The sequence below is a fragment of the Nomascus leucogenys genome, chromosome 14, assembly GCF_006542625.1.
Source record: "Nomascus leucogenys isolate Asia chromosome 14, Asia_NLE_v1, whole genome shotgun sequence".
NCBI classification, from domain to species: Eukaryota; Metazoa; Chordata; class Mammalia; order Primates; family Hylobatidae; genus Nomascus; species Nomascus leucogenys.
Window position 1 is genome coordinate 58,258,628 of NC_044394.1, and position 24,963 is coordinate 58,283,590.

At 42.1% G+C, this 24,963-nt stretch overlaps 1 pseudogene across 1 annotated transcript in view; it reads left to right on the forward strand.

Moving 5' to 3' along the window:
• The first annotated feature begins 2,768 nt into the window (after positions 1 to 2,768).
• The window catches only part of LOC115838256, a 29,110-nt pseudogene continuing 6,915 nt past the window's right edge, over positions 2,769 to 24,963 (forward strand). Inside the window, exons 1-8 of the transcript XR_004033261.1 lie at positions 2,769 to 2,836; positions 3,170 to 3,275; positions 4,611 to 4,825; positions 18,823 to 18,897; positions 19,174 to 19,269; positions 21,386 to 21,753; positions 23,351 to 23,474; positions 24,367 to 24,528. The product of XR_004033261.1 is annotated as an STAM-binding protein-like (transcript). The remainder of the gene's footprint in view (positions 2,837 to 3,169; positions 3,276 to 4,610; positions 4,826 to 18,822; positions 18,898 to 19,173; positions 19,270 to 21,385; positions 21,754 to 23,350; positions 23,475 to 24,366; positions 24,529 to 24,963) is intronic.

A 24,963-nucleotide genomic window follows, 5' to 3' on the forward strand; every position in this document is an offset into this window, starting at 1 on the left:
CTGTATTTTTCTTTTCCTTTTCTTCTTTTTGCTTTTTAGCAGTAGGAGTCTCACTATGTTGCCCAGGCTGGAATGCAGTGGCTATTCACAGGTGAGATCATAGCACACCACAGCCTTAAACTCCTGGGCTCAAGTGATCCTCCTGGGTTTTTTGTTTGGTTTGTTTTGTTTTTTTTTTAGAGGTCTCACTCTGTTGCCCAGGCTGGAGAGCAATGGTGTAATCATAGCTCACTATATCCTCGAACTCCTGGGCTCAAGCGATCCTCCTGTCTCAGCCTTCCAAAGTGCTGGGATTACAGGCGTGAGCCAGCGCACCTGGTCCAGGCCTGTGTTTTCTAAACCCCGATGCTACATTTCAGATTAAGAACTTCACCTTCTAGGCATCTTTTGCTGCTGCCCAAATATGAGCAAGTAGGAATGAGCATGCAGGAGTGCAGGAGACCTGACGTTGGCATATGCAAGAGGCCAGATGGAGGCTGCTATATTCAGGAAAAGTATTCATGGCTGGGAGTGAGCACCGGAAGGAAAGAGCATCTCAATTCCTAACCTGGTCTTAGTCTGCCAGGTGAACTGCTGAAGCCTATTTGCTGAAGGAATACCTTCCACGCTTAGCCTCCAATCTTTAGGGCAGGGGTAGGTAGGATATTCTCATCAGTTATGCCAAAAATCTTTTATAGCTTTGATTTGCTGATTGTGTATACAAAATTGTGCAGTTTTTAAACTTTTCCAGTTAAACAAGAAATGAGGAATGTAAAATTTTTACCTTGGCCAAGATTTTCTTATTTCAGGTCCCTAAAAAGCTGAGTATTGAACTTTGCCCCAGATGTCAAAAACTCTGATCAACATTTACAAATTCTCTCCCTAAAAAGACTAGATCCTGCTTCCTATATTCACTTAGCCATCACCTTAAGAACTGCTAGCAACTGGGCATATTAACTTTCTAATATCAGGAACAGCCTCTATGTGGCACTGGCTATGTTTATGACTATGCACACCCCTTATGTGTGTGTCTCAGTTATAGCTTCTTAAAGTCTTCTCATCATAATCTTAAAATCTAGGATGTTTGTAAATTTTCTTTACTTGTTAAGCTAAACATTACAAAAAAAAGAACTACTTTAGAGATTGTGCTGAATGGGAGCAGATGCCCCTGTTCCCTACCCCACCAGCTGTACTTCTACCTGTGCTTCCACCATTAGAGTATCCACCTGCTGGATTTGTTTGCTGATGTATCCCTAACACCTAGAACAGAACCTGGCACATAGTAGACACTCAGTAAACATTTATTGAGTGAGAGGTTGAATGGATCAGATTTTGACCTGTGTTGCCTCCTGCCAGGACCCCATCTGCACTACATGCCCACCCAATGACCAGCATCTCCACTGCATCAATTTCTTGAGGCCCAACCCATCATGTTTACATTCTGAAGAGTGTCAGTAGAGTTTTGAAGACACAGTAGAGTACCCTGTACAATTATCATCCCAGATTTATCTGCAGTAGATCCATGAGAGTTGATAGTAGACCCATGCACATTAATGCTTGCTGGGGGCAGAAGGGGAGGTGATGATGCAAGCAAGTACCTTCAACCCTAAGTCTGAAAAGTTGATGACTACACAGAATCACTTCAGGTAACTCCAACAGAAATATACACAACGGAGGTTGGGAGAAATGAGAGATCTGGAGGCTGGCTAGGTGGAGGAGGCAACACCTGAATTAGGGATTTAAGCTAGACCTTGAAGAATAGGTCATGCCATCACACTAACAAACTCACAGGGAGGCTCCCAAATTTTGGGTAAGTGTCCGCCAGAGACTTAGACTTTGAAACCAAAGCCTAATGTTTCACAAAGTCTCCTGAGACAGAATGACTAGCAAGCTTGTACGACCTTTTTGTAAAGAGGATGTATATGGATTCGTTACAGACACACATCTACATGCAGAACGTGCCATTCTGTATTTGATGCATAAAACCACCTTGTCCCGGTCTCAGGGCAGGAACAGTATCATACAGATCTTTGTGTCCCCACTGCTTTTGCACAGCGGCTCTTAGAGATTGAACGCTTTTTTTTCGAATATTTTATAGGTTTTTTGACATTAAAACGTTAGTCTCATCTGGGTGCGGTGGCACACGCCAGTAATCCCAGTACTTTGGGAGGCAGAGGCAGGAAGATCGCTTGAGCCCAGAAGTTGGAGACCACAGTGAGCTATGATCATGCCACTGCACTCCTGTGACAGCCTGGGTGACACCGCAAGACCCTGTCTTAAAAAAAAAAAAAAAGACATGTTCTTTTCTAAGCAATAAAATTAGTCTTAGATATTGCCTAATATCTAAGACTACCAATTTTTGTGTAGAATGTAATACAAGCTAAAAAATACATTCGAAAGACTTTCTGTCCCCCAATTTATAAATCCTGGTTAGTTTAGCTAAGTCTGCAGTTGTACTGGGATCAGCAATCCCTCCTTAAATGCAGGAGTATTGTGAGTGTGATGAGGGACTACCCCAAATCAAAATAATTTTAAAAATAAACCTTAGCTTGGTAATTGGTTCCACTTTCTTCCTTGTTCCTTTTCCTTTACCAAGATGGCCGCTGTGTCGTTCGCTCCTCATTGGTCGGATTTTCCGCAGGTGCCGATTCTAGCCCCACCTACTAGCTCTCCATTCCAAGTCCTAAATCATTGGGAATGTAATAGACAGACCAGCGGGAGTGGGCGGAGCGGGCGCCGGATGTGACGTTTCCGGAACCTCCGAGTGTCATCCGCGGGGAAAGGTGGGGAAGGGTCCCGGGAACGTGGTGGGGCAGGGCCCCCGAGCGTGGTTGGACTTTGAAGGGGAGCGGCCGCCGTGAGTGTGGGGCCTGCAGCCTACTCTCCCCGAGTCCCCTGCCCGGCCTGCCTCACTCGAGGCACCCGACGGCTTCGGTCTCCGCGGGCTGGCGCCTGACCAGCCAGGCCCAGCGCTTCCCCGCCTACTGCATTTGAAAGATCCCGAAAACCCTGGATGATTGTGCCTGGGGTTGGCGAGTCGGTCTTGAGTGCCGTCAAGAAGGGTTCCTCAAGCCGTTGTCGATAGAGCCCTCCCTACTGTATACGCCCCCTCGCTCATGCCTGCTACTTCCTTTCTCCTACTCGTATTTCCCCCTCGGTCCTTTACGCCGCCTTTCCCCCTCATTTGCAGATGCTGCATCCCCTTTTTGGAATTGCTCAACCGGGTGGTAACCGGCGCCGCTTCCTGGCCTCGGGAGGTGGTTCCTTTCTTAACCCACAAGAACCTCTCCCAAGAGGTACTGAGATGCAACAAGCATCCTCTGTTTCAGTTAACTTTCATGGGCTGTGGACTAGGTTTACTATTTACTTGGGGAGGTTTTAGATATGCTTGCGGCTTTCTGAGTCCCTAAAGAGGCCTCGTGAGAGATGGACTATCTCTGCATCCCTAGTAGTCCTCACGGTTTTTGTGCTGTTAGTGAGGGTGTTTTAGAGGGGAAGGTTTGTGGAGGAATTGTGACCCGAATATTGAAGAGACCTAAAGATGGAATTGGCTGAGAGAAGACCACCCCTTAGGGAAGAGTTGTAGTAGAAAAGAAAAACTGGATAGATAAATGAAACTGAAATGTGAGGATGCCTGGGCGGATTGGAATCCTGACTGAAGCAAAAGGTCTCTGTTGGGAAGGGCCAGTTGCCACAGGGCCTTGAATTCCAAGATTTATTCTACTGTAGTTTGTATATTCTAGAGCATACTGATTAGGGTTTGCTGTAATGCAATGTGTGTCAAATGCCCAGATTTATTTTGGAGATGATAGTGGTGATATCTGGTTGGAATTTGGAATCTGATTCTAACAGCAACTATATCTAGAAAGACTAGAATTACTGGAGTTTTGGGACACCAGCGGTTTTTGCAGTGCAAGTTACCATCGTGCCTTTTTGCTATTCAGTGTTTAGTCTATGAAGATGAGTAAATGGTTGTTTTCAAGATTCAAATCCCTTGCCATGATAATGATGAATGAATGATTTTATAGTTGACTATAGTGGTTTGGTGAGCAGAGTTACAATTATGAGCATTAATTCCCAGACCAGTTCCCCTTACTCGCCTTGTGCTCAAATATGAAAAAGGACACCACAGAAAATGTCAGTTACTCTCAGATTAAGTAAAAATGGTCAACCTTGAGGTTAGTTAACAATCCTCACGAAAGTTCACTGAGCGCACTCTGCCAGGTACTGGGGTAGAGGTATGTGGGTATCTGGAAGGAGAAATAATAGAAAATAAAAGATGCTGTTCCCACTTTTACAGTGCTGTGGGCGGGGCCCCCTAATGGCAAGCAATTTGATTAACTTTAACTGAACCTTTGGTTGGTCCGCTGTGGTTCTACTCCTTATACCACCTAATTATGGTACAGGGGTTGTACGTTTTCTAGTCTGCCAGTCCTGTCATCGTTGTGATTTGGGCTTCCTTGAGGGTCTCAGCCTTCTTGTAGGAAAGTCCTTATTTAATAGGAGCCACAGCATTTGGTATGTTTCTCTTATATTTTCTTCTTAAGGTAGAGGTCTGTGAGATAAACTGTAAGACTGTGCTGGGATGATGAGGGCAACGGTATTGATGCCATCTATTTTTTCTGTCTCAGAACTTGGTCCTGATGTCTGACCATGGAGATGTGAGCCTCCCGCCCGAAGACCGGGTGAGGGCTCTCTCCCAGCTGGGTAGTGCGGTAGAGGTGAATGAAGACATTCCACCCCGTCGGTACTTCCGCTCTGGAGTTGAGATTATCCGAATGGCATCCATTTACTCTGAGGAAGGCAACATTGAACATGCCTTCATCCTCTATAACAAGTATATCACGTAAGACACCTACAGTTTCCTTTTTCCTTTCTGGTGACTGGTGCTTCGCCTATTTGGCTCAGAATTGCTAAAACCACAGAACTTCACAATATCATCAACATTAATCATTTTTGCTGGCAACTCCTACATATTGGCTGTCCTTGCCGTTCAAAGACATGAGTGCTGAAGGTGTTATTTTCATGACTCAGTAATTTATGAGTAAGAGATTTAGTTCTTTGGCCTATGCCCACATAGCCCAGCTGTTAGACAAAAGAGTTGGTGGTTAAACTAGACATATTATGTACTGATGAATGCTTTTACTGTTCTCTTTCTACTAAAGCAGCCAATCATAGGATTATTGTTGGGGTCTAGCAGAGCCAAAATTCCTCACTTGTACTTATTTTGTAGCAAATTTAGTGATACAGGAAAAAATTTTTTCCTCTTAACCTTTATCATAATCATGCAAATCATCAAATAATTAGTAACTGCCTACAGTTTGTGTGGCTCATCATAATAAGACCTTTCCCTTAAGTTATTTATCATCTTAGGGTAGGCAGCGTAAGTAGAAAATTTCAGTACTATTAACAGCAGACAACTTCTAAAACTCCATTGACAATGATACGTAATTTAGAAAGGAAATAATGTTAAAGGTCTTATTGATCATTTCTAATCTTGTTCCTTCACAATACCAGGACTTTTAAAAAAATAATTACAATGTATTTGGTTCTTAGTAGCTCATAGTGTATTTCACCTGCATAATTTCATTTGATCTTCACAGTTCTGTGTGCATGGAATAGGGTACACTACCCTACATTCTACATATGAGGAAACAAGCTCAGTGTTTGGTGATATGCTTATGTTTGAAGTGACAAAACCTTGGTTTTCTGACTCCTAATTCAGGATTTGTTCTACAACATAGGTCCTGTTCTTCTTGTTTTCCATTTAGTAATGTTCTAGAGTCAGAGGTAGTCTTTTGAGATCATAGTCATGTGCCACACTGGCTATTTTTTGGTTATTTTACTACTGATTTTTGAGTCGGTTATATATATATAGTACATAATTCAGAGGCACAAAAGAATAACTGTAGTTAAAAAGTAAGTCTCGGCCAGGCGCAGTGGCTCTCGCTTGTAATCCCAGCACTTTGGGAGGCCAAGGCAGGCGGATCACCTGAGGTCAGGAGTTCAAGACCAGCTTGGCCAACATGGCAAAACCCCGTCTCTACTAAAAATACAAAAATTAGTCGGGCATGGTGGCGTGTGCCTGTAATCCCAGCTACTTGGGAGGCTAAGGCAGGAGAATTGCTTGAAACCAGGAGGCAGAGGTTGTAGTGAGTCGAGATCGTGCCACTGCACTCCAGGACTCCAGACTAGGTGGCAAAGTGAGACTTTCAAAAAAAAAAAAAGTCTCCCCACCCACTTCTCTTTTCCCCCCAAACCCTCAGTTCTCCTCCCCAGAGACAATCACTCTTAGTAGTTTCTTAGATATCTTCCAAGAGATGATATACACATACCAGTTTTATCACATTAAGTTTTTTATCACATACTCCTCTAAAGCGGGGCTTTTCAACTTTGGCCCTATTGACCTTTTGGACTGAATAATTCTTTGTGGTGGGAGCTGTCCTGTGTGTTACAGAATGTTTAGCAGCACCCCTGGTTTCTGCTCACCAGATGCCAGTATCCGCCCTCCCCACAGTGTGACAATCAAAAATGTCACCAAACATTATCTGATGTTCTCCCAGGGGCAGAATCACCTCTGAGAACCAGTGCTCCAAAGAAAAGTATGTGGAAGAGTGGACTGTCTAGAATTCGTATTGTAATTGCAGAGTGGAGAAATGGGACTGCTATTGTCCTTTTTATTTAGAAGTGTTGCCTGTGTTAAGAGGAGAAAATCTTAGACAAGTCAAATTTAACAGAGTTTAATCCAGTAGAAAAAGGTTCAGGGAACACTCAGGACCAAAACTGGTACAGAATGTTCCACTCCATAGTGGAGGTTGTGCAGGCTATATTTATAGTCAGAGAAAAGGAAATGAGATACAGAAATAGCCTGATTGGCTACAGTTATGTGTTTGCCTTATTTGGTCATGTTTTGGCAGGCTTTAGCCTCCAATTGGCTGGAGGTTTCAGCTGCTATGATTGGCTGAGACTCAGCTATTTATTATGCTTGTAACCTCACTCTTATGTTAAGTTACAGTTTGTTTATACATTAAATTAGGTTACAGTTCACTATCTTTGGAGGCAGCTTTAACTTAACACCTGTTTCCTTAAAGATCTGTAGTTCTTTAATGCCATTATGCCATGTCATGTGGCCTCAGTATTGTTAAGGTTTCATAGAATTATAATTATATTACTACTTCTCTTTGCTGTTATGAGTTTTTCATTCCTAGGCATACTATTTATTTTCCTGCAGTTTTTTTGACTCTGTCTTCTTTATATACTCTACTGCTGGTAGAAAGAATATTCTTATGTATTTCCTATAAGCTTGTAGATTGTTCTCTCAGAATGAAACCCAGGGGCACAATTCCTTTGGAGAAACACTAATTCAGAAAGTTCAGTAGAATCGTGGAATCACTGCACCAGGTATTTTCTGAAGGGCCTTCAGAATCCTATTGCCCCACAATAGAAAGGGCTTTCAGGGCAAAACCATATTCGTTCAACACATATGTATTGAGTATACCTGCTCTCTACATGGCACTATACTAGGTCCTGGACAGCAGTGAGTAAAATGGCCCTTGTCCTTATTGGTGTTCCTTTATAGGTATGGGAGAAGACAATAAACAGATAAGCAAATAAATACAGCTGACCCTTGAACAACACAGAGGTTAGCACCAATCCCCCATGCAATCAAAAATATACATATGGTTGGGCGCAGTGGCTCACACCTGTAGTCTCAGCACTTTGGGAGGCCGAAGTGGATGGATCACTTGGGGTCAGGAGTTCAAGACAAGCCCCGTCAACATGGTGAAACCCCATCTCTACTAAAAATACAAAAATTAGCCTGGTATGGTGGCAGGTGCCTGTAACCCCAGCTACTTGGGAGACTGAGGCAGGAGAATTGCTTGAACTCAGGAAGTGAAGGTTGCAGTGAGCCGAGATCACGCCACTGCACTCCAGCCTGGGAACAGAGCAAGATCATGTCTAAAAAAAAAAAAAAAAATATATATATATATATATATATATATATATATATATATATAAAATTTTTGACTCCCCAGAAACTTAACTACTAATAGCCTACTGTTGACTGGAAGCCTTATTGATAACATAGTCAGTTATCACATACTTTATTTTTTATTATTATTTTTTTTTTGAGATGGAGTCTCTCTCTGTCGCCCAGGCTGGAGTGCAGTGGCGCGATCTCGGCTCACTGCAAGCTCCGCCTCCTGGGTTCACGCCATTCTCCTGCCTCAGCCTCTCCGAGTAGCTGGGACTACAGGCGCCCGCCACCACGCCCGGCTAATTTTTTGTATTTTTTAGTAGAGACGGGGTTTCACCGTGGTCTCGATCTCCTGACCTCGTGATCCGCCCGCCTCGGCCTCCCAAAGTGCTGGGATTACAAGCGTGAGCCACCGCGCCCGGCCAGTTATCACATACTTTATATATTGTATGTGTTATGTACTATATTCTTACAGAAAAGTAAGCTTGAGAAAAGAAAATGTTATTAAGAAAATCATAAAGAATAGAAAATATAGATACTATTTGTTAAGTGGAAGTGGATCATTATGAAGGTCTTCATCCTCGTCATCTTCATGTTGAATAGGCTGAGGAAGAGGAGGGGTTGGTCTTACTGTCTCAGGGGTGGCAGTGGCAGAAGTAAATCCGTGTATAAATGGACCGACACCATTGAAACCCATGTTGTCCAAAAGTCAGCTGTAGTTGAAATAAGGAAAATACTTAAGAGTACTGTGATAGAGAATAAGCAGGGGTTTATGACTAGAGTAGTCAGGGTAAGGTCTGTCTGAGAAGATAATATTTAAGCTGAGACTTGAGGGATGCAATAAAGTTGGTCATTCCAAGAGCATAGAGCAGAGCATTAAAACACAGGAAACTCCGTGTTTAGAAGTGCTTAGGTGGGAAAGACCTTAGCATGTTCTGGGGATTGAAAGATCATTGTGTTTGGAGTATAGCCAGAGAAAAGCAGCATGACTCCAGGTGAGGCTGGAGAGGCACATGGGGCTGGATCATGCAGGACTTCATGGGCCATGGTAAGGAGTCTGTTTTTTATCTTGAGAGTAACAGCAAGCCATTGAAAAGTTTTAAGTGGGATTCAGACCTAAATTTACTTACTGTTTTTTAAAAGAGATGAGGTCTCGGCCGGGCACAGTGGCTCACGCCTATGATCTCAGCACTTTGGGAGGCCACCCAGGAGTTCGAGGCCAGCCTGGCCAACGTGGTGAAACCCCATCTCTACTAAAAATACAAAACTTAGCCAGGCATGGTGGTCCACGTCTATAATCCCAGCTACCCGAGAGGCTGAGGCAGGAGACTTGCATGAACCCGGGAGGCAGAGGTTTCAGTGAGCCGAGATCGCGGCAGTGCACTCTGGCCTGGGTGATAGAGTGAGACTCGGTCTCAAAAAAAAAAAAAAAAAAAAAAGAGATGTCACTAATGTTGCCCAGGCTGGTCTCGAACTCCTGGACGCAAGCGATCCTCGCATCTCAGCCTCCCAAAGTGCTGGGATTACGGTTGTGAGCCTCCATGTCCAATCAATATTTTAAAGTATAAATTTTGGCAGTCGTGTGGTAAATGGTGGAGCAAGTGTTAAGAGAAGGCAGGGAGACTAGTTAGGAAATTCTTGCAGGCTGGTGGCTTGAAGTAGTGTGGCAACATGGAAAGAGACAGATGGATTTGGTATTCTGGAGGTCAGGTCCATAGGACTTACTAATCGCTTAGGAAAAAAGATACCGCGGAGGTTGATGTCGTGTTTCTGCCTTGAACAACTTAAACGATGGGGTAGTCCATGTATTGAGATCGGAAAAGTGGTATCTAAAGAGGGCTGGGTAGCGGGGGGATTTAACCGTTCACGTTTGGGGTTTTTTTGACATGTTAAAATTTGAGATGCCTGTGAGATATCCAAGTAGAGATGTCAAGTGGGAGGTTGAATGTACCAATCTGAACTCGGAAGACTGAGGTCTGGGCTGGAAATACAGACAAGGGAGTCTTCAGCATACAGATGGTTCTGAAGTCATGAGAATGGCTGAGATTTTCTTTTTCTTTTTTTTTCTCCTGTAGAAATTAATTTTATTCTTATTCAGACTATTTTCAGAGAAGTAGTGGTGCACTGTTTTTCTAAAAATATGCCTTTATAGATTTTTATATATGTATATAATAAAATCCATACATGTATTTACATGATTGCAACGTACAAAATTACAGCACTGTGGTATGTACCCATCTACAGGTACATTCTTTCCACACATCCCTGCTGTGCTTTCCCCATGTGAAGAAGGGAGACTGAATCAGTTGTGAGCAGCCGAGGGCTGGCCCGGCCACGGAGCCTCCGAATAGGGGCTTGGGTGGAGGAGGTGAGGCGACTGCCGAGGCAGGAGCAGCAGCTGTTGCAGGGCTCTCCTGCAGGCCAGCAGGCAGCATCTGGAGGCTCCTGGCAGCCTCTCCCTCCCCTCCGCCCCGTGGTGCCCATGCTGCCCTCAGGGTGGGGTGGCTGACCACAGACCCCTCTGGTGCCATTCTGTGACCTGGACTTGCTTGGCTGGGCCAAGAAGTTGTGTATGTGAGGGGTGGAGGAGGGAGCTGTGGGAGGAGTAGACCCCGTCCAGCCCCAGCCCTGGGCAGGGGAAAGGGCTGGATGGCTAAAGCCTGCAGATGACTGGTGAGAACACTCCTCTTGGCCCAGCACTGCTAAGGGTCAGAGACTAGAGGCTGGGAGGGAGAGCAGTGGCTGCCGGCTGGGGAACAGGGCCTTCTTCCTCCCTGGGGCTCAGAGGGTGGCCTCAACTGAGCTTGAATAAGCCTGGCTCTTAGGCCCTGTGGCCAGAGGCTTGGCCTCCTGCCAGCAGAGGTGCATGCACGCTGGGGAGGGGTTGCCATCTCCACTTCGACCCTTGGGCCAGGGGCTGGGGAAGAAATGGAGGCTTAGGCCTGGCCCGCTGCTCTGTAGGACTAGGTCCCCGGGGCTCAGGATTCCTGAGGCATGCAGAGAAGGGCCTGAGAATGCCTGAGATTTTCTAGTGAAGGGGCTCTTAATCCGGGGTCCAGGAACCTCACAGAGATTCACTGATAGAATTCAGGGGATCTGTGAACCGGAACAGGAAAAACTTTTCTTGTTTTTTCTAACCAGTGACTGAAATTTAGCATTTCCTTCCATTTTGAATGTAGGCCTCAAAGTACAGTAGTAGTAATAATATTGTAATTTTGTCACCAGTAGAAATCAAGATATTTTCATATTGCATTACAGTTGTTGCTGACATCTCAAATTAGCATCTAAACATCACTACTTCAGAATTACAGTACAGAATTATTAGACCTACAGCTAGATCCCATTATCAAATGCATTGATAAAGAACACATTAGGCCGGGCACAGTGGCTCACGCCTGTAATCCCAGCACTTTGGGAGGCCAAGGCTGGCAGATCACGAGGTCAGGAGATCGAGACCATCCTGGCTAACATGGTGAAACCCCATCTCTACTAAAAATACAAAAAATTAGCCTGGCATGGTGGCAGATGCCTGTAGTCCCAGCTACTTGGGAGGCTGAGGTAGGAGAATGGTGTGAACCCGGGAGGCGGAGCTTGCAGTGAGCTGAGATCGCACCACTGCACTCCAGCCTGGGCGACAAGCGAGACTCCATCTCAAAAAAAGAAAAAGAACACATTAATACAGAAGAATATATCACAATTTTTTAAATTTTTGAAAACTTTTTCAATAAAATTGGGGTATTTTTGGTGATCCTTTGTACTTTAAGTTATACCTTAAAAAAATTATTCTGAGAAGGGTCCATAGGCTTCACCAGATGCCAGAAGGATCCATGGAACATAAAAGATCAAGTATCTTTGTTAATAAGACTAGGGAATGAAAAGAGAAGGAGCATAGGACTGAGCCCTGAGGTTAGTTAATGGAGGGAGAGTCAACAGGGGAGACTTTCTTTGAAGGAAGGTTCAAGAGGCAGGAGGAAATCCAAGAGAGATTGGTGTGGTGTCATGGGAGCCAAAAGAAGTTAGTGTTTGAAAAAGGAGAGTAGCCATCTATGTCAGATGGGTGAAGACAGAAGATTGGCCTTTGGGTTTGGTAAGATGATGTCGTGGGTTATCTTGGTAAGCTATTTCGCTAGAAGGATTACAGAGACCCTAATTAGAATGGGTAGAAAGGTGAATGGACAGTAAGAAAGTGGAGGCAAAGGGTATAGACCTGAAGGTGGCAAATTTTTTTCTATAAGGGACCAGAGAGTAAAAATTTTTGGTTTTGTTTGCTCTCTCTGTGACTACATCTGCTTTATAGTGTGAAAGTAGCCATAGACAACATATAAATGAATGGATGTGACTGGTTCCAATGACACTTTATTTACAAGAACAGATGGCCAGCTGGATTTGGCACAACAGCTGTAGTTTGCCAACCCCGGTATAGGCAACTCTTTGGAGAAGTTTAGATGGGAAGGGAAGTAGAAAAATGGGGAAGTAGTTGAAGGGGGACAAGGAGCATGTGAACATGTGTATGTATTTTAAGTTGGGAGATTTTAGAGCATGTTTTTGCTGATGAAAAGGATCCTCTGGAGGAGGAGAGGCTAATGGTCCAGAAGAGAGCTTAGCTGTACTAATAAACTCCTCAGAAGGCAAGAGGGGATAGGATTAAGAGTACATGGATGCCTAAGGAATTGTTTTTTATGTCACTTAGTGTTATTTTGAGTGACATATTAGTGTTAACAGCAAGACTGATATGGGGAGTTTGTCCCTGTCACTTATAGGACCATTTAAAATGATGAACTACTAGGAGAGTTGGTGCGGATGAGATTTAGCAGCTCATTTACTTGATTTGTGGGATTTAGAGTTTAATTTGGAATTTTGTTGTATTGGCTTTACCTGAAGTAATGTAGCTACCTTCACTTTTCTTGGAGATACCTTTAAAATCCTGATTCTGATTCTGTGAACAGAAAATCACAGCAATTGCAAAGAAATTCTAGCTCAGTGATTCTCAGTCTGTTTTCTGTTGTATTTTACTTAGTACATTCCTGTCAATAACAGTGGCTCAGGTTTGGCAGTTACTACAACCGAGGAGAAAAGAGAGCGGAGTATACATCTGCCTCACCACTCCTCTGCCTCCCCTACTACTGAGAATTATTGTTCTAGACCTTTTGTGGATACTTTCTTTACTTCAGGATTTTAAAAGGCACGTTTGTTCCTTTTCCTGGAGCAGTTCAGGCATCTTAATGATCTCAGGCATATTTCCCCCCCAGTAGCTTCCCTAATGTAGGAATGCTTTGCCTTTTGCAGACCCCAGTATAGAAGAAAGAGTTCAGCATATTAAATCAGTACATATTTTCATGATGAGCGCAGACAATAAACCAGGCAGTGGATTCTTTCACAGCTTTTTATGGTCATCAACTAGGCTGCCCAGAAGGGAGTGAGAGTATTCAGGCAATTCCTGTCTGCTATGTGAGCCTCCTGGAACACCAACCCTCTTTCTGAAAATGAACTGTCACCTGTGTTGAAAATGTTTGCTGGGATTGGGGTTTATAGACTGAAGAAGGTTCCATTTGTGATCATGCTTACCGTGCTGAGTAACTTTAAGACTGGAAGAATCGAGATGAGGATCCTTAATGCACCCATGTTAAAGAACCTTTGCTTGACTTTTTGAATTAGTTGTTTTCATACAAAATTAACAGTTATTCATGATTTTAAAAATTTTTTCAAACACTACAAGGGAGATATTAAAGTGAAAAGAGAAGTCTCATCTATCAGAGGTGGCCACTATTGTATTTCTGGCATGGATGAGATGTGATTAAGCTCACAGGGGCCCCCACGTGTCCTTTTCCTTAAAGCATCAATGGGATCATACCATGTATTCTGTTCTGCGACTTGCTTTCTTCACAGTAGTGTCTTTCCATATCAGGACATACTGAGCCATCTCATTCTGCCTCAGGGCTATTTCATCTGCCTGGAACACGAATCTGGAACAGTCCCAGATTCATGGCTCACTCTTGTCTAGTCCTTACTCAAATGCCTCCTTCTTAATGATGACTTCCTTAGCTGCTGTATCTAAAATTTCAACCATTCCCCTATCACTTTCTATCCCCCTTCCCTATTAATGACTTTCCTAGCATACTTCTGTTTATTGTCTGTTCCCCCACTGTAATGTACACTCTATGGTGGGGAGGAATATTTGACTGTGTTGTTCACTGCCATATCCCCAACCTTTAGAATAATTCTGGACCCCATAGTAGATGCTCAGTAAATCTTCACTGAATGAATGGGTGAATGATTACATTGTCTTCACATTTGGATGCACATTATTTTTTAAACAATCCCCTATTGATGGACATCTTAGGTTTTTTTTTTTTTTTTTTCTTTTTTTTTTTTTTTAGTTTTTTTCTACTTTTTTAAACATTGTTTTTTTTTTTTTTTTTTTTTTTTTTATTTTTAAACAATGCTGTATTGAATATTTTTATACATATATCTTTGTACTGTTTTATAATGATCTCTAGGATAAATTCCTAGAGATAGAATTGTGAGTTTAAAGGATATACACATTTTAAGTTGGTTGCGGTGGCTCACGCCTGTAATCCCAGCATTTCGGGAGGCTGATGCGGGCAGATCACCTGAGGTCAGGAGTTGCAGACCAGCCTGGTCAACATGGCGAAACCCCATCTCTACTAAAAATACACAAATTAGCTGGGCGTGGTATCAGGTGCCTCTAATCCCAGCTACTCGGGAGGCTGAGGCAGGAGAATCATTTGAACCTGGGAGGTAGAGGTTGCAGTGAGCTGAGATTGCCCCACTGCACTCCAACCAGGGCAGCAGAGCAAGACTCGTCTCAAAAAAAAAAAAAAAAAAATCAAAAATAAATAAAATAGTACAAATTAAAAATAAAGGATATACACGTTTTAAATTTTGAATAATTAGCTTCCATTTTCCCTCCCTTAAGATAAAAGGTTATATTAATTTACAATCTTGCTAACACTGTATGGGGATCCCGTTTCTCTATACCAGGTATGATCAACCTTTAAGCCCCATTTCTCTATACCAGGTACAATTAACCTTTATGCCTTTGCCAATCCGATGGATGAAAATGGTATCTCATCCTAATTTGTATTTCTTTAATTATAAGTGGATTCAGCATTATTTCATATATCCACCTTTTGTATTTACTTTTCTGCTTATGTCTTCTTTTTTCATTGTGTATTAGGTCATTTTGCTTGTGTTTTTGCAATCATATCTTTGTTGGCTTTGGTACTTTTCCTCTCTCCAGACTTCAACCAGATATAACCCCAGAGAACAGTATACATCTGGGCCACCGCTTTCTATCCCTAGAAAGTTTCTAGGGATAGAACTTTGAACCATGTAATGGAATCTAGTTTATAAGTAAAGAAAAAACTCCCAGACCTGTACATGATGCTGGTGTTAGCATCTTCATCTCTTATTCTTGCTCACATTTTTTGTTTATTAGTTAAAAAAAATCATAGAAACCCATAGCAAATATTGACTATGTGCTAGATACTGTGTTTAGCATTTTATTGTCTCTTTAAGTGTCACAGTAAGCCTGTCAGGGAGTACTAATTTGTCTCCATCTATACAATTTTATAGACAGGATATCAGCCATGTCCAACCCTTTGAATGCAAGGACTTTTTTGCTTATCTATGATGGCAGATATCACCTTTTTAAAGCTCATTAGCTAGTTAGTATTAGTGTATTTTATGTATGGCCTAAGACAGTTCTTCTTCCAGTGTGGCCCAGGGAAGCTAAAAGGTTGGACACCCCTGCAAAAAACTGAGGGGTGGTGAGATTAAGTGACTTGTCCAAGGTCACACAGCTAGTAAATGGCAAAACCAGGATTTTGAGCCCAGGCATAGTGGCTCCAGAGCCAGCCGTAATAACCACTAAGTTCTTTTACCTCCAGTATGAGTAATGGGGTATGTTGCCCATTGTCTGTTTCAGGAGACCTTTTTGCCCATCTATCCCCATTCAGAAAACTGGCTACAGTTGTTGAAGCAAGGGAAAGCTACTCATGTACAGGTCTGGGAGGTTTTTTTTGTTTGTTTGTTTGTTTGTTTTTTTGTTTTTTTTTACTTATAAACTAGATTCCATTACATGGTTCAAAGTCAAAGTATATAAAGAGGTATTTGGTGAAAAGTTTCACGCCTATTCTTATCTATTCTGTTACCCGCCCTCATTTCTGTGTATACTTCATGTTGCTTTGTATACTTACAAAGCAAAGTAAATAAATACGGCAGGTTAAATACAGCAGGTTGTCAAATAATGTCGTTTTGTCCAATGTCGTTTTGTTTCAATGTTGATGAGAAAAGAAAATCCATTCCTGCCTGGGGCCACTGTCTGTGTGGAGTCTGCACATTCTCCCCGTGTCTGTGTGGGTTTTCTCCGGGTATTCAAGTTTCTTCCCACACCCCAAAGGTCTGCACATTAGGTGAACTGGCATGTCTGAATTGTCCCCAGTCTGAGTGAGTGCAAGTGTATGTGTGAGTGTGCCCTGCGATGGGATGGCATCCTCTCCAGGGTTGGTTCCCGCCTTGGCCTTGAGCTGCTGGGATGGACTCTGGCCACCTGGGACTGAATAAGCAGGTAAATCATTTACTTACTTGTTTTTATAAGTCTTTCTTAAATGTATGTATAGCTCATATTTATTTCAGTGTTTAATATTAGAAGTGTTTTGGTCTGTATTTAGAAATCTGGTGTTTTTGTGACCAGGATAGGTCAAAGGAACTTAACTCTTGTTTATGTCAATTAGTGCACGGTAAAAGTTGGTTTTGTTATATGTCATTGTGCTTAAAGTCACAGTTTCCAAGAACCTATCAACATTAAGGACTTACTGTGTATACGTACATACTTGTACATATATGTAATGTTTATTCATCAAATATTTATTGAGTGCCTCTTTATACAAGGCACTGTGCTGGCTTCCAAGGATTATACAAAGAAGCATGAAACACAGAAATCTCTGGCCTCAGGAAGCTCACAGTCTAGTTCTATAATAAGAGCATAAGTGAAAATAAAACATGGTGTTTATATGACATAGTACTTTCTTAGCTGATTCAGGCCTCAATACAAAGCACATTCAGCCTGCTAAAGGTAGTAAATATTAATATGTATCTTGGCTTTTGGGGCTAAGGTGAGAGTTCTACTGAATTATCTATCAGTCTCTAAAATATAAGAAATATATCTTATTTATCTTAATAGATTCTTCAGGACTTTATGGTTTGAACAAATGAATCTGTATGTCTTTTAAATATAGACTTCAAGGAAACTGTTTTATATCTTTCTTTTTTTTTTTTTTTTTTTTCAAATAGAGACAGGATCTCCCTCTGTCACCCAGGCTGGAGTGCAGTGGTGTGATCAAAGCTCACTGTAACCTCAGACTTCTGGGATCGAGAGATCCTCCTGCCTCAGCCTCCCAAGCAGCTGGGACTACAGGTGCATACCACCACACCCAGCTAATTTTTGTGTTTTTTTATGTTTTGTTATATATATTTATATATATGTATATATATATAAATTAAAAAATATAAATAGAGACAAGGTCTCACCCTGTTACCCAGGCTGGTCTTGAACTCTTGGGCTCAAGCAATCTTCCTGCCTCAGTCTCCCAAAGTGCTGGATTACAGGCATGAGCCACCACACCCAGCCTCTTTTATATCTTCTTCATGAACCCAAAGAAGCTTTTTAAAGAACCATTTTTATTTTAGAGTCCATCCCTGCCTTGAGGAGCCTTATCAAGTTGGATCAAAATGAAACTTGTTGCCTAATATAGAACTGAAGGATGAGGACTTATCTTTAGAAAGTTTGTTTTGGTGGGGATCATCTTTTTTCTTTATTGAGGATTCTTCTTCCAATTACTTCTGCCCCATGGGCAGTAAGTAGAAAAGAGTTTATCCCAACTACAATATAATATTTTAGAGCTGTCAGCAAGCTACCTTCAATTTTTTTTTTAATCTCAGTTTCTGTCTATTACAACTTAATTCTGTTAAAAGACATCTTTGTTCAGAATCCCTCCAGTAGTTCTAGACATTCCAGAAACCATATGGAAGAAGTATGGTGTAGTAGTTAAAAGAATAGGCTCTGGAGCCAGCCTGCTCATATTGAAATTCTGAATCTGCCAATTTCTTTCTGTGACAAGTTACTGGGATTTTATTTATTTTCACTGCCCTAAGTAGATGTCTTAAATGTTAGAGATTTGTGAATTGATTCAGTTTATTCTCCCCACTGAGCTTTAGAGCCATGGATGAGAACCAAAAGATGAAATCTAGCATCTTATATTTATCTAAGCACTTTTCATCAAAGGCAATGCATACTAACATGTAATATGCACATACTACATGCATAGAACACATGCACTAAGTATTTCCATGCATTTTTGTATGATGCAAACTAATATTCTTCTTTGAAGGAACACGAATCCCAAAGGAAAAAAGCCAAAGTTAAAGGTTACGTAAAAGCTAGAAGTAGTAAGGAAACATGGTTTTCTCTTACTTCTGCCCATGGCTTTGTGACAGAAGACCTTTCCTTTGAAAGCCTGTCGTGTCACAACAAGAAAAAGATCTCTTTCTTTGGAGGTACATTTTTGGGCACAAGAAAGGCTTTTTAAAATTTTTTTGGCCATCCTTTTCATTGTAGGAGTCTGGTGCTTGCTGCCTAGTTTGGGAGTAGAGGAAAGACTCTGGCTCTTTAGGGGGATAGAGATGGGAAAGGAGCATGGCCCAGCTAGGTGTACTAGCTCTCCCTCCGCTGCACTTCTGGAACCTTTCATGTAAGGGCTTCCGGATAAGGGAGTTGCATAGCTTTAGGGTCTTGCGGACATTTGGACCATTTGCTTCATAATCATTTTGAACTGTTTCCTTAGGCTCTTTATTGAGAAACTACCAAAGCATCGAGATTACAATCTGCTGTCATTCCTGAAAAGAAAGATACAGTAAAGGTGGGTCTTCACTTTCATTGTTCCCATCTAAAAGCTTCAGAGCAGCACAGACTGACTTCAAGATAAAAGTAGTAGTCTCTGCATCTAAGTACCAGATCCTGCAATAGGAGATAAGGCCATTTCACCAGAACAGTTCTGAAGTAGCAGGTATGGTACAGTAGGGGGTATTTAAATCATTTTGGGAAATGTTGCAGTCACCACCTTGACTTAAGTCTTCTTTTGGATTCTCTAATTTTCTGGCATTGTTCTAATTCTGTTTTCTGTTTTGTGTCTCAGAAATTAAAGGAGATTGCATTTCCCAAAGCAGAAGAGCTGAAGGCAGAGCTGTTAAAACGATATACCAAAGAATATACAGAATATAATGAAGAAAAGGTCAGTATATAACAGCCAAGAAGAAAATTATTTTGCTTTTTTAGGCTGTGCCCTGGGATTTGTAATATGACATTTCAATATATCCTGTGCTTTTAATGTGCTGTTTCACCTTTTTTGGGCAAAGACCAGAAACTCAAAAAAGTAGAACACCAGTGGTTAGGCTCAGGGTTGTAACACAGATATAGCCTATTTGTCAAAGAGAGTGACTTGAGGGACAGAAAATCTGTTGCCTACCTGCTATGTCTAGAGTGAGAATTTTAAGAACAATGAACATTCTCTCCAAAACATAGGTTTTTAGATCAGAGAATTTGAGGGTTTGATTCACATTTGGTTATACTGAAGCTATTTATAAGAGTTGACTTTTCAAGCTATTTTTTTTTTTTTTTTTTTATACAGTCTCACTCTGTCGCCTAGGCTGGAATGCAGTGGCACGATCTCAGCTCACTGCAACCTCTGCCTCCCCAACTCAAGTGATTCTCCTACTCAGTCTCCCAGGTGACTGGGACTACAGGCATCCGCCACCATACCCGGCTAATTTTTGTATTTTTTGTATAGATGGGGTTTCACCATGTTGGCCAAGCTGGTCTGAAACTCCTGACTCAAGTGATCTGCCTGCCTCGGCCTTCCAAAGTGCTGGGATTACAGGCGTGAGCCGCTGCACCCAGCCATTTCAAGCTATTTTCAAATGATTCTTTTTAGGAATAGTCAGTTAAAACATGTGGAGAAACTCCCAGGGCGCTGTCAGTGGCCAGCTGTGAATACATACTGCAGCCCTCACAGGCTGTTGTGTAGCTGTCTGCTGGTCTCTATTCTGGACTCTGATGTTGAAAATCAGCAGAGGGATGAACAGCTATGAGGTATATACTTCTAAAACACCAAGTGAGTGTAAGCTTTAAGGAGGAGGTTATTACTTAGCATTTCTTTCTTTTTTTTTTTTCAATCCAAATGCCACTCAAGTATTTCTTATTAGCTTAAAATGTCACTCTGTGTTGAACAAATACATAAAAACCATAAAAATTTCAGAGGCTTCATTTTGGTTTAAAATTCAGAAGGCCAGACCTAGTGGCTCATGCCTGTAATCCTAGCACTTTGGGAGGCTGAGGTGGGTGGTCGCTTGAGCCCAGGAGTTTGAGACCAGCCTGGGCAACATGGTGAAACCCCATCTCTACAAAAATACAAAAATTAGCTGGGTCTCTACAAAAATACAAAAATTAGTGTGGTGGCACCCACTTCTGGTTTCAGCTACTTGGGAGGCTGAGATGGGTGGATCACCTGAGCCCAGGGAGATTGAGGCTGCAGTGAACCATGATTGGCCACTACAGTCCAGCCTGGGTGACAGAGGAAGACTCTCTAAGAAAAAAACAAAAAATTCAGTAGAGACCCCCAAGATAGCAGGTGTAAGTTTGGATCTGGTTCTATTTTATAGCCTTACTTGAAATATAGAATATATACATGACACAGAAGAATAAAACTCTCTGTGATACAGGTTAGGAGAACACAGACAATAAGTTGCATCAAGATTTCAGGCCAGATGTTGTGGCTCACGCCTGGAATCCCAGCACTTCGGGAGGCCGAGGTGGGCAGATTGTTTGAGCCCAGGAGTTCAAGACTAGCCTGGGCAGCATGGCGAACCCTGTCTCTACAAAAAATACAAAAATTAGCCAGGTGTGGTGGTACACACCTGTGGTCCCACCTACTCAGGAGGCTAAGGTGGGAGGATTGCTTGAGTCTGGGAGATCAAGGCTACAGTGAGCTGTGATCATGCCATTGCACTTCAGCCTGGGAAACAGAATGGAGACCTGTCTCAAAAAAAAAAAAAAAAAAAAAAGATTTCAGTGAAGAGGAAAGTGCATTAGGTAGAGTCATTGTTGGGAGGGTGTTGAGAGGATTGGGATTTTAATTGTCCTTGGAGACAGGTATACTGTGGCCAGATAGAAAGGGGTGGTGACTACACTCCGTGGGTATGAAGATACTGAGGAAAGCATGAATTCTGTGTTAGGTAATCAGGCCAGAGCGGAAGTACATTTTGGAAATCTCCATGCTAAAAAGCCTTGTTCTCCTGAAGTGCGAAGTCACTGAGGTGTGAAGTGTTAGCCTAAATTTTCTCTCTTTGTAGAAGAAGGAAGCAGAGGAATTGGCCCGGAACATGGCCATCCAGCAAGAGCTGGAAAAGGAAAAACAGAGGGTAGCACAACAGAAGCAGCAGCAATTGGAACAGGAACAGTTCCATGCCTTCGAGGAGATGATCCGGAACCAGGAGCTAGAAAAAGAGCGACTGAAAATTGTACAGGAGTTTGGGAAGGTGGACCCTGGCCTAGGTGGCCCGCTAGTGGCCTGACTTGGAGAAGCCCTCCTTAGATGTGTTCCCCACCTCACCAGTCTCATCCATACAGCCTTCAGACTGTCACACAACTGTAAGGCCAGCTAAGCCACCTGTGGTGGACAGGTCCTTGAAACCTGGAGCACTGAGCAACTCAGAAAGTAGTAAGTGCATTTGCTGATGTCCTCTTCCTTTTCAGTTGCAGCCAAACAGTATCATTCTGACGGGGTCAACCTAAGATTACCTCCCTGATCCCACTCATTAAGCTTTGGTCACAGAAACCCAGCTGATAAGTATTGCTGTACTTTGTCCTAATACACGGGCTATGTTATAAAAGTGGCCTTTGCTGAAACCTAGTGTGGTCGATTTTCTGAAGAGCTAATATTATTCTTGAAAGTCAGACTGTCAACTTTTTAGTGAAAGGAAAAGAATGCGCCAAACCGAATTCATAATCCTCAGATAACATCATCAGACGCTGTGTGACTCTGTGTCCCCTGCTCTGACTTTGTTACCTCTCTAGCAATTCAGATCTTGCTGTTGAATACACAAAAGCAGAACATCTTTCCCCTCCCACTTTTTTTTTAAATATGAAAATATAGCTGTGAGAGGCACTTCCTAACTTTAGCTTGCTGGCTGTTTCACAGAGTTTCTCTATGGTGTTCAGAAACTGGGTCCATTCTTGGCGTTTTTTTATGAGCTGCTTTGTTCATGCCTTTTTTGGGGGACTACACTGTATTTTTTATTTTGTTGTGGTTTGGCATTTTAACTTCTTCCAAAAGACTAAGTTCAGAAGTAAATAACTGCCCAGATTTTTTTCCATTCTCAAGAATATACACTAGTGTATTTCTTTTAAAAGTCATACTCTCTGATATTCTTATCTGAGATAAAAGAGAGATTTAAATTAAAAGTTCAGATGAATGGGCAGTGTCTTAGTCCATTTTGTGCTGCTATAACAGAATACCTGAGGCTGGGTAATTTATAATGAACATAAATTTATTTGGTTCATAGTTCTGGAGGGTGGGAAGTCCAAGATCCAGGGCCTGGCAAAGGCCTTCTTGCTGCGTCATCCCACGACAGAAGGGTGGAAGGGCAAACAAAGATCCCCCATAGCCCTCATCACCTCTTAAAGATCCTACCTCTCAATAATTTTGCATTAGGAATTAAGTTTCCAAAACATGAACTTTGGGAGACACAGCAAGGAGGTTATTTTTTTAATTCTTTGTATTAGATTCTGACAGAAAATTCCCAAATGTTTCAAGAACTTGTGTCTTTCCCCCCCCAAATTTTATTTTTTACTTTAATTTTTTAAGTTTTTGTGGGTACATAGTAGGTGTATATATTTTATGGGGTACATGAGATGTTTTTGATACAGGCATGCAATATGAAATAAGCACATCATGGAGAATGGGGTATCCATCCCCTCAATTATTTATCCTTTGAGTTACAAACAATCCAATTACATTCTTAAGGTTATTTTTAAGAAAACTTTTCTTAAGGTAGTAGTTTGCCCTTTTCTTAACTTGAATAATTAAAGCCTACTATTTTCTGTTCTTGAAGTAATGTGCTCCTTACAGCTGTGGCCAAGATTGGAGAGACACTTTACAACCCTTTTTTTGGTGCATTAGAATGAGATCCTTACTCACTGCCTGAAGTTGGGGGAATCCCAGTGGCTTAATGTTGCTCTCCCATGGCTGCCGGCTGTGAGTCTGCTTGAGAGGCAGGGCTCAGTGGTCTCCGACTTTTCTCCTTTCTCCATTACAGTTCCCACAATCGATGGATTGCGCCATGTGGTGGTGCCTGGGCGGCTGTGCCCACAGTTTCTCCAGTTAGCCAGTGCCAACACTGCCCGGGAGTGGAGACATGTGGAATTCTCTGTGGAAAACTGGTAAAAAAAAAAAACAAAAAACAAACTCTTCTCTGAACCGAAACTATTTCTTCCCCTCTTGGCATCCTGTGACTGTCAGAGAAAATATCCAGGGTCAGTTACTCTTTGTACCAAGGAACCGTGGACTGCATTATTTCGTGTCACTTTGAATTTGGTGACCCTGTATTGATTGATTAAATTGAAGTGATTATTTTAATGCTAGTAGTAAGAAATACCTAATTTTAAACTTGTAGGAAGATCCAGTCATTATCTACATATCAATTTTTTTAGTACCTACTTTATGGTAGGACCTGGGAATATAAAATATGTAAAGCACATAGTATGTGTCCACGAAAAGTGCCCAGTCACTTTGGAGAGAGGGCAGACATGCACTAAAGTCTAACACAGCATGCTGAAAAATATGTACAGTGTAAGTATTGGGAATTTTGAGGAAGGAAAGGTCACTGAATGGAGGCACTTAAAGAACCCATTACTGCTGAATGAATAAATAAATGAAGTAGAGTAAATGTAAGCTGAGGCTTACGGGATGAGAAGGACTTAAGGAAACAGTGACAGGAAAACAACTTTAGACCTGAGCAAGGGAAGAGAAATGGTACTCTACCCAGAGCTTCTCAGCAGAGCAGTTCGGCACAGCAGGAATTCCCTCAGGGCTGTGGTGTTTGCCCAGGCTGCAGAGTTCTGGGGTTGGTCTCTGCATCTGTCGCTGTACAGAGTACCCAGGCAATGTGCATCAGGCAGCCCAAGGTTTGTGAACCACTGAGTGGCAGGACTCCTGCTGTGTGGGAAGGGCTTTCACTTGTATAGATGCTTACCTTTCCACTGTCGGGATGAAGTGGAGCAGGGTTGCATGAGCACCAGGGAATGGTGACCAGCTGTTCTCCTCCTTTGGCAGATGAGGAATGAATTTACCATTACCCATGTTCTCATCCCAAGCAAAGTGCTGGGTCTGATTACTGCAACACAGAGAATGAAGAAGAACTTTCCTCATACAAGATCAGCAGGGCCCTCATCACACTGGGCTGGATTCATGTAAGCAATTCTGAGCTGTCTGAGAGTTAGTCTCTGCTTCTCCTGTGGTGGTATAAAATACACTGAGTGTTTCTTTGAACAAAGTCAATTATATCCAGATTATTTATTGTTTTTCTTTCTTTTGGTTGCAGTCCTTAGCATACTTGACTATTGCACTTTGGTATTGTTTCTTCTGGGAACACTTAGGGCTTTTAAATTTTTTTAACTTTTTATTTATTTTTTAGTAAAAATAAACTGTTTTCCCTAAAGTTCCAGTTTCCTTTGAGTGTGACTGGTGATGGGATGCTGGCCTAGAATATATGTGGACATTGACCTTAGAGACTATGCCTACTGTATACAGATGATGTTCCTTAAAGTTGTATAACTCAAAATATTTTAAATGAGCCAAGTAGGTTAATTCAGATGCTTGCATTTGGTCTTTCTTAAAGCACTTTATAATAACAAAGAGGGCTATAAATAC